Below are 14,567 nucleotides of genomic sequence, written 5' to 3' on the forward strand. Positions count from 1 at the left end.
TATTTCGCTATTTCGAATACCTAAACAGCTGCCTCCTCCGGTGAAAACGAACCAGTAAACATATTATTAGACCTAGGAAAATAAGAACTCGTCGAACAGAAGAACCGAGTACTATAGAATCTGAAACACACATATGCGAGCTATTGATCGCTGCCCCTCCAGTAGATATTGATGGTATTCGTGAGCCTGTTTCTGGTTCTTTACTTTATGGAAACAATATTATCTCTGGTGCTATTATTCCTACTTCGGCGGCGATCGGATTGCACTTTTACCCAATTTGGGAAGCTGCCTCCATAGTTAGGAGAGGTGCGTCTGCGGTGAGCATAAGAAGATTGCCCTGATAATGGAATTCCGGATCCGCCGGGGTGAGTGATTTTCTTAGGACTGTCAAAAGAGCTCAAGTTTGGCTGATAGCGAACTCCACCAAACGTGATACCCTCCCCAATGGGGGATTGACCCGACGAACAATCAACCTTTCGTCATTACTCCTTCGTATCTCTCTTTTCTGTTCGCCGGAAGGGAATCAAGTATCCGCTAACGAACAAACGATTTGAACCTTGTTCCTACACGGCCTGATCAAATCGATCAGGCACTTGCCATCTATCTTCATTGTTCAACTCTTTGATGAAAAGATGAAAAGTTTTTTCTATTTTGACTTACTCCCCCGCCACGAGCGAACGGATTTGAAAAGCTACAGCAGATCGATAAGTTGCTAATTTAGCTAAGTCAACTCCACTACGGAATCTAGCTCTCCATAAGAGGATACTACAAATGAAGATTCTACTACAACTGATTATCCGGATGATACAACAACTGAAATTCCTGAATTCAAGTACCTCGACTTTCCAATATTGATAGTTCGCGAAAGAACTAAGATCTTCAAGGCTATACCAACTGAGCTATCCTGACCATTTATGGAATCTGGATTCCCCGGTTTTTGGCACTAGGGAATCATACTTTGATCAGATCCGTGGACAGGCTCCCGAGGTCAAATCGGATTATGGACTTTTCCAGCTAAGTGAAAACGCACTTCACTACTAGCAAAGAAGTCAGCTCAGGGCAGGGCCGGTGGTAATCTCAGATAGGAACTTGCCGGGATTTGCCTCTCCTGCCTTGTGTAGTGCCCTCTGGACTGTTCTAGTTCCCCAGATCTTAGACCGTACCATTGGTACTGAATACGACCACCACTCACACCTATTCCAGACCTTTAAACCCCTGACCACCTAGACCTCTAGTAGTAACTAAAAGACCCGCTCAGCCCAATGGAAGTGATTTGAAACTGACGTTTCTTTAGAATTCGATTAAGAATAAGAACATAGACCGGCTTCTAGAAAAAGAGACGTGAAGGGTTTCTTTGCTAAGAAGGTACGAGGTGAGTCGGCAATTGAACCTATATTCATTCCACTAGCCCTAAAAGCATTCTAAATATAGTAAAGAGTGATTTCATCGATTCCGGATTGCCCAGTGTCTCCCTTTCCCTCTTTCCTTTCACTTTCCTCGCATAACGAAAGCATGATTTACCCGAGCCGAGTATCTTGTTAGAGTAGTAGATTCCGCGCTCGAGATGATGTGTGTGACCGGGCAGGAGATTCTTTTACTCCAAAGCCGTTGCGCAGGTTTGTGTGTGACAACTATGTCGATCAGTTTTTAAAGACGCCCAGAAACTATGTCTACAGATTCCGACAGAGAGTACAAGTGGTGCCATCGGAGGAAGCTGACAACCTTCATCACGGGACAGAAGCATAACGCTGATCTATGGACGAAGGAAGGTATCAGAAAATTCATTATGACCTAGACCTAAACCATGCTGATCGTTCAAATCTTACCTCCATCTCGGTACAACGAGAAGGGGTTTACTATGGTCAGTGCAGTGAGATTCGTGGAACTAATCATGCCTTTACGCCAATCGTCGTAGAAGCAGTGACTTTGAAAGATTATGCGGATTGGGTATCCAATCAATTAATCCTCCAAACCAACTAAACCGGGGAAGCTGAAGCCGTAAAGTATGTCTGAAGTATGAAGCACGTCGTCTAGAATTCAATGTTGGCATTGGTGGAAGGAATCCATCTATATATGAGAAACATTTGGTCATCAGTTCATATTTTGTTTTTTGCTTTTTTTATAAGTTTGCTTCAGGCTGGGTCTGATCATGCACCTCTTTTATTGGTAGAAGGGGAAGATAGAGCTTTTACCCCTATTCATTGGAAGCTACATAAAGCATCCCTATATTAAGATGAAGTAAGAAAGCATCAGTCCTCTTATTTTCTGTCCTCTATGAAAGAATGTAGCTCGCTCTTTCAACCCGGGGCCCCCTCTGGGGAACTGTTTGAGTTTTAGCATCGACCCCATTTCCTTTTGATCGTATTACGCTTGACTCGCTGCAAAACATTTCGCTTTCTGCGCTCGCTCGTACGTGGTTTACACTCCTCCCGCCTCACAACGAGCCCGGGTAGATAGATAGGTAGATAGTAGATAGCAGTCCGGATAGTGATAAAATCTGAAATAATCTTCTTCTTGATTGAAAGAAAGCAATGCGTTCAGCACTTTCACTTTCCGTTAGACATGAAAGTCTTGGGGGTAGGTTCGCAGGCCTAAGTCAGTCTCATTGTCCTCAGCGTAAATGGTTATATCCTGTCACATACTGCTTCTTAAATGCTTTCCCCATGCCCCAAAAAGCGGAGGGGAGGACAGATCCAGTTGTCCGTTTGTTTCAGCACCACAATCTTTGTTCGTTCCTACAGCATCTAAATCAGCACTGGGAGCGGTTCCAGATGCACTTTCAGGTGAAGTCACATCAGACGTTTTCGAGAGACTTTTTATCAGGAAATTCCGAATGATGAATTTGGGATGTCATGCCCTCTACCTTGTTTGTATCAGTAGATACCCCAATTTCATAAATAATGTATTTCCTTTATGAAATTTGGCCCACGTACTGCCTTCAATGAAGAGAGTTTTACCAAGGACCCTTAGACAGATAGGGGGGACAGACAAGAGGTATGCAACCTGCGGAATATTGTCACCGAATCGCTCACTGACAAATACTTGGGGCTCCCCTCCCTGGTAGGAGTGGATAGGAGCGCTTTCCAGCTTTTCAGGCATCTCGAACCCTCATCCCACTCTGTCCTTCTTCTTGGATTCTGGTTTCTTTTCCACTTAGATTCACATGATTTAAGATGTTGTGAATCTCATCTCTCTCAACCAGATATGAATCATTGCTTGTTGAAGCTAGAAGGACATTGGTATCCCATCTCATATAAAGAACATCCTCATATTGGGTAGCGCGAATTGTTTGGAGGGGAAGTCTACCCTTTTTGATGCATTCGGCACGTGCAATTTCTTTTCCTCCGAGACGACCCGCTATTTTTACTTTGACTCCCTTTATATCAGTTTCTATTCCCGAGTGTGAAAAGCCAGTACTGGATAGACGGTTTAGTCAATCACTGGAAATGCCTACCCCCAAAAGCAAATCTAAAAAGAGAACAGATTGATGAAACAGGTTGCCCCACTGGTGTGTTATTGCCTCAACGCCTAAGTATGCCCTGAAATTCATGTTATGATCCGGTCTTTCCCAAAGCTCGGGTTTTCTCGAAAGCTTTTCCTGGACCAAGCCCGGATCAACAAGGGAATAGTCATTCCCAAAAGCAAGCGAAATCACTATTGAAGAGATTTCTAATTCTACTAAATAGTTCTGTACTTCCAATCCCACCGGATTCATTCAACTTATCTTGCCTCGTGGGAATCAAGGCTATTTCCTTCTTAGGCACCACATTCTTAGCTTAGGAAAAGCGCTTTCTTTGGCTTGATTGCGGGGACATGACCAACCGAACCCGCGAGCTAAAGCTGTGGTTTAATGACACTTTCCAAAACCCAGACGTCCGCTTTATAAGACATTCTGCTGATTGCCTATTCAGTTGCAGCTAGCCCTTACTTTGAAGGAGAAGATAAGATACCTATGGTTGGTACGAGCTACTAGGAGACGTACACTTAGGTGTTCCGGCTAAACAAGACCCATACTACCAAAGACCTCTGCGTAGCTATCAGAACGAAATAAACGAATTCCGAGGAGCAAGGTATGACCCAGTGGAGGGTAGGGATTAGGATCTGAAGAAGAACATGCTCAACTCAAAGTTGTGTGGGTTAGACAATCCAGAACGAGTTGATCCACAGCGAACGAAGTGCCCTTACCCTTCTTCTTAGTAGACGAAGATCAATTTCCACTATTTATAGGTTTTGATGCCAATTTGCTCCTGGCAGGTGAATGTGAACATCTTTTTTTATAGATTGTTTAGGCGCTCCTGGGGGTATCTTCGAATTTGTAAACGTTAGGAGCAGCTTGGATAATCCCATCAATAACAAGAGATTGCTTTAGTTACTTGGCCTATTTACGCAGTCCAAAGAGAGAGTGGAACCCACACAAAGCGAGGACTTGAGTTCAGCTAGTTCTAGCTTAGAAGAGAAGGCTGGGAGAATGATGGTTGATGAAAGAAAGGGGTCCTGCCCCGGCTACTATTATGAATCTGGTATCGGGGTTTGGTTTCACCGAATGTGCAATCAAGCTCAGAAAGGCAAATTTAAGGCCTGTAGTTTTGAAGATCATCTCGCTAATCGAAAGAAGAAGGATAGCGATCCAAAAAATTGATCGGTAGTAGTCCGGTCGCACCCGAACACTAATATTCCAGAGGGAAATGCACCTAAGATCAAATATTTTGAGCCGGCTTCCGTGGAAAATAGTTCACTAGCGTGAAAGAAAAATAGATGGATTGAGCGACGGGACATTAACCTGGATTTAGCCTCCTCTCTACTATCTACTGGCTAGACCTCAGTTTAGAGCAAAGCGTGAACTCTGCTTCCCGGCTAGCCGAAGTAGTACTAATTAAACCGCACGGCAATGAACCTTTTCCGAGGTTTCGATCACGTCTATCCGAAGTAAATTCTCCTACGGATGCTGGCACGTCTTTCTCAGATGAATCACAAAATGCATTACTGTAAGATGCTACTATCTCTTCGCCTAAATGTTCCTGATTCGAAGGCCCATTTCCGAAGGAACTGGGGCTACATTTCTTTTCCATTTCCATTCAAGAGTTTCTATCTGTTTCCACGCCCTTTTTTTGAGACCTCGAAACATCCGGACAAATTACTTCTCTTAGGAACACATACAAGAAAAAGGATAACGGTAGCCCTCCCATTAACTACTTCATTTTCATTTATGAATTTCATAGTAATAGAAATCTATGTCCTACCGAGACAGAATTGGTTTTTCATGCGTGAATGTATGTTTCACTAATGGTTGGATATCTTTAGTCGTCCAGTAAGTCACTTTCTCGTATCCTTCAACCACTGCAGTAGGGTTCTTGAAAGATTCTACCGATTCAGGAATAAAAGGAGGAGAAGCCCTTTACCTAGGGTAGGGCTTCACGAGGTTTAAGTTTAAGATTATTGATAGAATCAACGAATCTCACTTCTAATGGGCTTTACTACACTACCAGAGGCGGAGTTGAGGGAGAATACTTGGAAGCTTATGCGGACACTAAAGCACCAAAGTGATAAACCTTGGATGTGTGTGGGTGACTTTAATGAAATTTTACATTCTTGGGAGAAGGAAGGAGGGGTACCAAAGCCGCAGGGGCAGATGGATAATTTTAAGAAGGCTCTAGAAGTGTGTGCGCTTGATGATCTTGGGTACGTAGGTGATACTTTCACCTGGAGGAACAATAGTCATACAAAGGAGAAATATATAAGAGAAAGATTGGACAGAGCGGTGGCAACTTTATCATGGCGTTTGAGGTTCCCTGGTTTTCGTGTTGTCAATGGTGATCATCGACATTCAGACCATCGACCTGTGATTATTGATACAAATGGAGCAGATAAGAAAAGGAGGAGCCCGGTTCGGGGCCAAATGTCTCTCTTTGAAGCAAGGTGGCTTGAAGAGGTGGACTGTAGAGGTATTGTGGAGAATGGTTGGGCAAGGGAGGCTGGCATAAACAATAAAGGGGTGATGGCAGCAGTGAAAGGGGTGTTGGGATATTTGGTAGACTGGAGTAGGAACGTACTGGGAGACTTAGAGAAGAGAATAAAAAAAATAAAAAAGGAGCTAGAGGAGTGGAGGAGGAAGGAGATTGGGCATGAACAAGTTAGAAAAGAAGAGATGCTTCGGTTCAAGCTTAGTAGATTAGAAGATCAGCGAGAAATTTACTGGAGGCAAAGAGCACACGCTCATTGGATGAAGGGAGGAGATCGTAACACAAAGTACTTTCATTCTTATGCTTCTGAGCGGAAAAAGTTGAACTGAACTACAAAGCTAAAGAAGGAGGATGGAGGTGTGGTGGAGGAAGAGGAGGCCATGAGAGAGGTGGCAACTAATTATTTTTCAAAACTTCTTTACTTCCTCTACAGGTAACCGTATGGATGAGTTGCTAGACCGAATTGATCCAAGAGTGACAGAAGAAATGAATGAGATCCCGTGTAAAGAATTTTCAGAGAAGGAGGTGAAAGAGGCACTTGATAGTATTGGGGATATGAAGGCTCCGGACCGGATGGTATGCATGCACTTTTCTATAAAAAGTTCTGGGATGTTGTTGGGGAGAAGGTGACAAAGGAAGTTCTAAATGTTCTAAATGGAGGACCTATGCCACCGGATTGGAAAGATACATGTATTGTGCTTATCCCAAAGACAAACACACCAGAATGTATGAAGGACTTAAGGCCAATTAGCCTCTGTAATGTGGTGTATAAATTGATATCAAAGATGCTTGCTAATAGGCTGAAGGTGATATTGACCGAGATCATCTCACCAAATCAAAGTGCATTTGTGCTGGGGAGGCTCATTACGGATAATATTTTATTGGCTTATGAGTGCACACATTTTATGAAGAGCAAAAAGAAGGGAAAGGATGGATATGCTGCAGTAAAATTAGATATGAGCAAAGCCTATGACCGTGTGTAGTGGGTCTTCTTGGAGAAGATGATGAGGAAATTAGGATTTGCCGAAGATTGGATTGGTAGAGTAATGCTTTGTTTCTCTTCTGTGAGCTACCAAGTACGGGTGAACGGAGTTTTGACCGATGTAATAATTCCGGAAAGAGGGCTGCGCCAAGGAGACCCGTTATCTCCTTATTTGTTTCTCATATGTGCGGAAGGCTTCTCGTCCTTGTTGAATAAAGCAGAAATTGAAGGAGAATTGGAAGGCATTCGGATTTGTAATGGTGCCCCAAGTTTTAACCACCTTTTGTTTGCAGACGACTCTTTGGTACTTATCAAAGCTAATCGTGAGAGTGCCAAGTCCCTGCAACATGTACTACAACTTTATGAGGTATGCTCGGGACAAACCATCAATTTCGATAAGTCTTCCGTGATGTTCAGTGAGAATACAAAAGCCATACACCGCTCTCAAGTGTTGGCTGAACTGAACATTAGAGCAGAAGCAAGAACGGAGAAATACCTTGGGTTGCCGGTCTATGTAGGTAGATCAAGATCCAAGACTTTTAAGTATCTGAAGGACATAATTTGGAAGAGGATACAAGGATGGAAGGAAAAAATGTTGTCAAAGGCAGGGAAGGATATATTAATTAAAGCTTGTGCCCAAGATATTCCGACGTTTGCTATGTCATGTTTTGATTTAACCAAGGTTTTGTGTGATGAGATAGGCATGATGATATGCAGATATTGCTGGGCACAACAAGATAAAGAGAATAAAATGCATTGGTTGAGCTGGGAGACACTTACAAAGCCGAAAAATGAAGGAGGGCTGGGTTTTAGAGATTTATATGGTTTTAATATGGCCATGCTTGCAAGACAAGGATGGCGTATGCTCACCAATCCCGATTCGTTGTGTGCCCGGGTTTTGAAGGCTAGATACTTCCCAAACACTTCTATGTTGGAGGCTACAGCAAGTGCAGGTATATCTTACTCATGGAGAAGCATATTAAAAGGAATATCTCTCTTGAAAGAAGGTCTTATTTGGAGGATTGGAGATGGGCGGACAACTGTCAATATTTGGACTGATGCATGGTTATCTAGAGATGGTTCTCGTCAACCAATCACACCAAGAGGTTAGAGTGTGCTAACAAAAGTGAGCGAACTTATAGATCCACACACTGGACAGTGGGATGAAGTTCTGGTTCGTGACAATTTATGGGAAATGGATGCAAGAATCATTTTATCAACACCATTAAGGGATGATTTTGAAGACTTCCCAGCTTGGAATCATGATTCCAAGGGCATATTTTCGGTGAAATCAGCATATAGAATTTATGTGCAAATTCGGGATGCTAACAAGCAAGCTCATCACATAGTGTGGAGGAGAAGTCTCAGTGGACAAAGATTTGAGATCTGCCATGTCTGCCCAAAATAAAACAATTTGCATGGAGACTTGCACATAATAGCTTACCTCTAATGGTGAATATTGAAAGGAGGGGGATATTATGTGACACACTGTGTGTGTGCTGTAAAAGGCTAGATGAAGACGGGGCACATTTATTTCTGAAATGCAAAGAAATGAGAGGGTTATGGAAGAGTATTGGCATGGAGGAGCTATGTGATCGCATGAGCACATATGAGAATGCACAAGCAGTGGTGCAAGAAATCCTACTGCTCAATGATGAGAAGAAAGTTCCGATTCTCTGCCTACTATGGCGTTGGTGGCTGCAGAGGAACAAAATGAGTAGAGAAGGAAAAAATGTGCCAGCTGAAATAATTCTACGCCAAGCTAGGTTTTGAGCGGTTGAATCACTGCAGTACTGCAGGAAGGAAACAATACCTGCTGCGCCGAGTCCTAGCTGCCGCTGGAGGAAGCCGATAGGCGATTCACTGAAAATCAATCTTGATGGAGCATACGTGTCGGAGACACGACAAGGGGGATGGGGTTTCATCGTGAGGGACCAATATGGTGAAGTGAGGGGCTCAGGAGCTGGACGAATAAATTATGTGGCAAGTGCATTGCAGGCAGAGGCGCCAGCTTGCATGGAAGCTGTGCACGCGAGTGCTGCATGGGGGATGGGATGCATCGAGCTAGAATCTGACTCTACAATTCTCGTCAGTGCCTGAACAATTCGCAATATGACCTCATGCCTGAAGGAGTGATCTTTCGAGAGAGGTGGCCATGGACCGAACCGGTACCCCGGTACGGACAGACACGGGCGACGCGGAAGGCGATTTGAATGGCGACGGCGGGGCCTCCAGCGAGCGCAGCGCGGGCTGGAGTTGGCCGGCGCCAGTAGGGACGCCGGCGGCGGGCGGTTCGTCGGTGCGAGGTAAGTTCTGGGAGTCGTCCTCCGAGCAGGAGGCTTCTGACGACGACGAGGCGCTTGATGAGGCGTTCGGGTCGGACGGGTCCGACTCGCAGCGACGACCGCCGGCGCGGCCTACCCTGGAGAGCTTCATCTCTCGCGCGGCGGAGCTTGGGGGCTCCCTGCGGTCTCAACGGCGGCGGGCTTTTGCGCCTGGAGGCAGGGGCTCAAGCTTTGGCGCCGGAGGAGGGCCGTGGCGGCGACGGCCAGACGCGAGCTGGCCCCGTGCTGATGCGTGTGGGCGCAACGCGCGGCGGCGGTGCGGAGCGGCTCGGGTGGCTGGCCAGGGGTGCCGGTCAGCGCCGGCGAAGCTGCTGGCGGCGGCGGTCCACCAGGCGGCGGGGCTAGGGTTCGAGGATGACGACCTTGCTGGGGCTGAGGTCATGGACAGGCCTGGGCCGCGGCCTCTGGCGCCGCACGTGCCGGACGAGGTGGGGGCCTCGTGCGGGCCGGGTGACCTGGCCTCCACGCGGTGTGGGCTGGAGTGGCCTGGTTTGGCCCAGGATGGCCTGGGAACGGCCCAACTATCTGCTCCGGTCCAGGAGGCCCACCAAAGGCAGGTATATAAGGGCTGGCTCTGGCTGCCCCGGGGTTGCAAAAATCCCTATCTAGGGTTTCCAGCGAGGAAGGCGGAGGTGCGGCGGCTTGCTTCCACATCGCGCCAGCTTCTCCGAATCCCAGACCCACCACCACTCGAGCGCTCGTTTGCGGAGGTGCTGGTCATGGAGGGGCGTGGAGGCAACGACGGGAGGCAGGCAGGAAGGGGTGGCAGCGGCGGCGGGGACGGCGGCGGCGTGGGGCAAGGCAACAGCAACAAGCGCCGCTACGAAGGGAACGGCAGTGGTGGAGGCGACGGGGATGGCCGGAGGTCGCAAGAAGGCGAGCGCTGGGCGGAGGCGGACCAGCGAGGACGACGGCCGGAGCGCGACGACCGGGCGGCTCCGCAACAGCAACATCAGCACCAAGGGCAGGCGCGCAAGGAGGGGCACCATGGCGGCCGCGGCAAGGGCCAGCAGGGGGGCGGCGGGAGCTCCGGCTCTGGCGCTGGCCCGGCGAAAGCACAGGGAGCGCACGACCCGGCCAAGGTCAAGGGCAAGGCCAAGATGGGAGCTGGCCACAACCAGGGGGCGGCGGTCGGGGGGAGTGCTTCCGCTGTGGGCGTGCGGGGCATTTCCAGTCCGACTGCAGCTTTGACCCGCTGTGCGTTCTCTGCAGCAAGGAGGGCCACATCTCGGCCAACTGTCCGACAAGGGAAGGCCTCTCATGCTCCAGCAGATGGAGCATGCCTTCACAGGGTGCGGGTTCTACAACATCGAGGTGGATCCTATCCGCGAGGAGGCCAAGGGGGCGCAGTTCACCGCGGTGATCCGCTTTGCCAACAACCCCCTCTCGGAGGCGGAGCTCTCGGGAGAGCTGAAGAGCCTGGTCGATGAATGCTGGGACTGGCAGGTTACTAGGCAGTCCGAGTCGGAGTTCTCGGTGCAGTTTCCGTCGAGGGCGACGCTGAAGCTGAGCACGGGGAGTGGCAAGCTGCACCTCCCACTGAGCGACGTTGACGTGTACATTCGGGAGGCCTTCGTCGCGCCCAAGCCCGGGAAGCCATTCCCCTCGGTGTGGGTTCAACTGACTGGCCTGCCTCGGGATGTGCTGGTGCGGGACCGGCTCATGGCGTCCCTGGTCCTTGTGGGGCGTCCAATCGACGTCGATGAGCTATCGCTCAGGAAGTGGACCACGGAGCCGGTGCGTGTGCGGTTCCAATGCCGCCATCCCGAGCGCATCAAGGGCTCTTTCCAACTATGTGTGAATGGGGAGCCATACACGATCGGAGTGAAGGCGGAGCTGGGTGGGGCGTCGGGCGGCTCGGCCCCGGATGTGCCACCCATGCCCCCGGCTCCGCGTGGCGAGGACGGCGGCGACGAGTCCGACCCCAGCGGGGAGGTGGAGACTTGGAACCGGCACGGATGGAAAGGGAACGGCAAGGCCAAGTCGTCTGCGGAGCAGGGAGCTCAAACCGAGGCGGGGGGCGCGTCGCAGCTCTCCCGCGGCGGGGGCTCGTGGAGTGTCCCGGTGTCGGGTAAACCAGCGTTCCGCATCGACAACCGCATACGGCTCCAACCTGGGGGCGTTTCCTTCCCTGCTGGAGGCGGTGGTGACCAAGGGCGCCATCATCCCGACCGCGGTCGACCAGGAGGGGCTGGTGGTCAAGAAGAGGTTGCCGGCGGAAGTCATGGAGGTGGGGCTTGGGGGCGAGGACGTCTCGCTGGTGTCCGGTGAGACTACTTCACAGGTCACTGACCCGGTGGAGGCGTGGCTCCTCCCCAGCCCATGCTCGGCGCGCCCCGGGACGGGTGCTGGGCCCCTGGCGACGCACGAGATGGCTTGCGTTGACGGTCTGGAGGGGAGCATGGAGGGTGTTGAGACTCTGGTGGTGGAGGAGGAGCTGAGGGTGCAGCAGGGCGCGCCGGGTGCGATGGTGGCGCTGGAGGTGCCGGCGGTACCAGCCACGGCGAGGGCCAGGCGCTCCAAGGCGGTGCCGGTGCCATCTTCGTCCACTCCGGCGGCGCTGCGCAAGAGCTCGAGGCACAAGGGCACGACGGCGTCGAAGCCGGTGCTGGAGAAGGCGATGGAGCGTGCCGTGGAGAAGAATCTCGAGACAGGTAATTTCGTTGTTCTTGACCATCTCCCTGACTCGCATTTATCTTCCGTGGCTTCGGATTGCTGTTTTGTCTTTACCCCGAGTGCGGGCACGCCCGCGGAGGCCTTGTCACTCATCCGGGCCAAGGAGAGGCTGCAGGGTTCGCTTGCGGCGGTCGCGCGCCACCAGGCGCAGGAGGCAGCTGAGGGCGTGGCCAGGGAGGCTGCGCAGTCCCTCGCGTCGTCCACCGCGACGGCACAGGACCCTCCTCGCGCTGACCAGGGGGTGGGCGGCGTGGAGGATGACGAGAGTGGCCAGGGGTTGGCTGCAGGGCTGGGAGGGGATCTCCCGCAGACGACAGGTGCCGAGGGGGATCGGCGGACTCGCGCTAGGGTTCCTCGCAGGTCCACGTTGACCGTGCGGAAGGGAAGGGGCAAGAAGTCCAGCGCCAAATGAAAGCCCTCATTTACAATCTTCGTGGGTTCGGCAGTGGGGGCCGGCGCACACAGTTGAGAGATTACATGAAGCAACATAGTCTGGACATCCTTGGCCTTCAGGAGACTATTAAACAGGATTTCTCGACGGCGGAGCTTCGTAGCCTGGAGTGTGGGGGACAGTTTGCTTGGAACTGGCTTCCAGCAGATGGACACTCAGGGGGCCTGCTTCTCGGCTTTCGGGATGAATGCTTCGAGGTAGGCTCGTGGAAGAAGGGGACATTCTTCCTTAGCGCCTCGGTGTTTCAGCGGAAGACCAGGCTGAAGTGGTGCTTTTTCCTCGTCTACGGTCCTGCGGATCACCGCAGGACGGACGAGTTCCTTGTCGAGTTGGAACGGGAAGTTCTAGCGGCTCCTTTCCCAGTTGTGGTTGGTGGGGACTTTAACCTCATCCGCACGGCTGGCGACAAGAGCAACGACAACATTTGCTGGCCTAGGGTGCGCCGGTTCAATGAGGCCATTGCCTCTATGGCTCTGCGGGAACTGTGCCGGGTTGGCGCTAGGTTTACCTGGACCAATAGGCAATTGAACCCCATTAGTTGCGCCCTGGATAGGGTACTGGTCTCGCCGGCTTGGGAGGCCGCCTTCCCTTTGTGCTCCTTGATGGCTGTTACCCGGATCGGCTCGGACCACACCCCCCTCCTGTTGGACAGCGGTGAGGAGGCTCCGCGCCGACAACCGCGGTTCTTCTTCCAGACGTGGTGGTTTGGAGTCCGAGGGTTCCAGGAGCTGATGACAGGAAAGCTAGGGAGCTACCTGGAGTCGCGTGGGTTGGACCGATGTTCGATCGATGTTTGGCAGCTGGTGGCTCGCAACTCGCGCCAATTCCTGAAGGGCTGGGGAGCCAACCTGGGCAAAGAGAAGCGCCTCTTCAAGGAGGGCCTACTCGCTCAGGTCGCGGATCTCGATCGTCGGGCAGACTCGTCAGGGCTTGACGAGGATGACTGGGCGCTGTGGTATTTCCTGGAGGACCAGCTCATCTCGCTGGATAGGCTCGACGAGGAGTACTGGCGACAGCGCAGTCGGGTGCAATGGACCCTAAAGGGGGACTCCTGCACGGCGTATTTCCATGCGATTGCCAATGGGAGGCGACGCAAGTGCGCCATACCGCGCTTGATCACTGAGCATGGAGAAATTGAGGACCAAACCGACCTCATGAAGCACGTGTACGATTTCTACATTGGCCTCATGGGGTCATCCGAAGAAGAGAGGGTATTTTCCTTGGCTCCAAACCTCTGGGGGGAGGAGAAGCGGGTCTCGCCGGCAGAGAACCTGGCTTTGGAGCTCACCTTCACTCAAGAGGAACTGGACGAGGTCCTCTTGAGTATGAAGACGGACACGGCCCCAGGTCCGGATGGCCTGCCGGTGTCTTTCTTCAAACGGTTTTGGGGAACCCTTCGGGCACCAATCTTGCAGCTCCTTACCGATTTCGTCCTTGGGAGGGTGGATATCGCAAGGCTCAACTTTGGTGTTATCTCGCTGATTCCGATAGTCCCAGGCGCGGACTTGATCAGACTGTTCCGGCCTATTGCCCTTATTAACGTCATATTCAAGTTTGTGGCAAAGGCTTACGTGATTCGGCTGGCCCCGTTGGCTCACAGGATCATTGATCGGAGCCAGACGGCGTTTATTCGTGGCAGATGCCTTCACGAGGGAGTGTTGGCTCTCCATGAGATTGCTCACGAGCTGCGGGCCAAGAAGCTTGGGGGCCTCTTGCTCAAGCTAGACTTCGAGAAGGCTTATGATCGCGTCAACTGGGATTTCCTTAGAGAGGTTTTGCTCCGCAAGGGGTTCTCTGGGATGATGGTCCACCGCCTGATGCAGCTGGTCATGGGTGGCCAAACTGCTATCAACGTTAACGGTGAGGTCGGGGCCTTTTTCCGTAATGTTCGGGGTGTGCGTCAGGGCGACCCACTCTCCCCCATCCTCTTTGATTTTATGGTCGATGGCCTGGCAGCCATGTTGTCTAAGGCCAATGAGGCAGGCCACATCGAAGGGGTGGTGCCACACTTGATCCCTGGGGGGTTACTCACTTACAATACGCGGACGACACGATGGTGTTGATCCAGCCGTCCGATCTGGGGATCGCTAACCTCAAGTTTCTCTTACTTAGTTTCGAGAACATGTCCGGGCTAAAAATCAACTTCGACAAGA

This window comes from Lolium rigidum, chromosome 1 (genome assembly GCF_022539505.1).
Source record: "Lolium rigidum isolate FL_2022 chromosome 1, APGP_CSIRO_Lrig_0.1, whole genome shotgun sequence".
Classification (NCBI taxonomy): Eukaryota; Viridiplantae; Streptophyta; class Magnoliopsida; order Poales; family Poaceae; genus Lolium; species Lolium rigidum.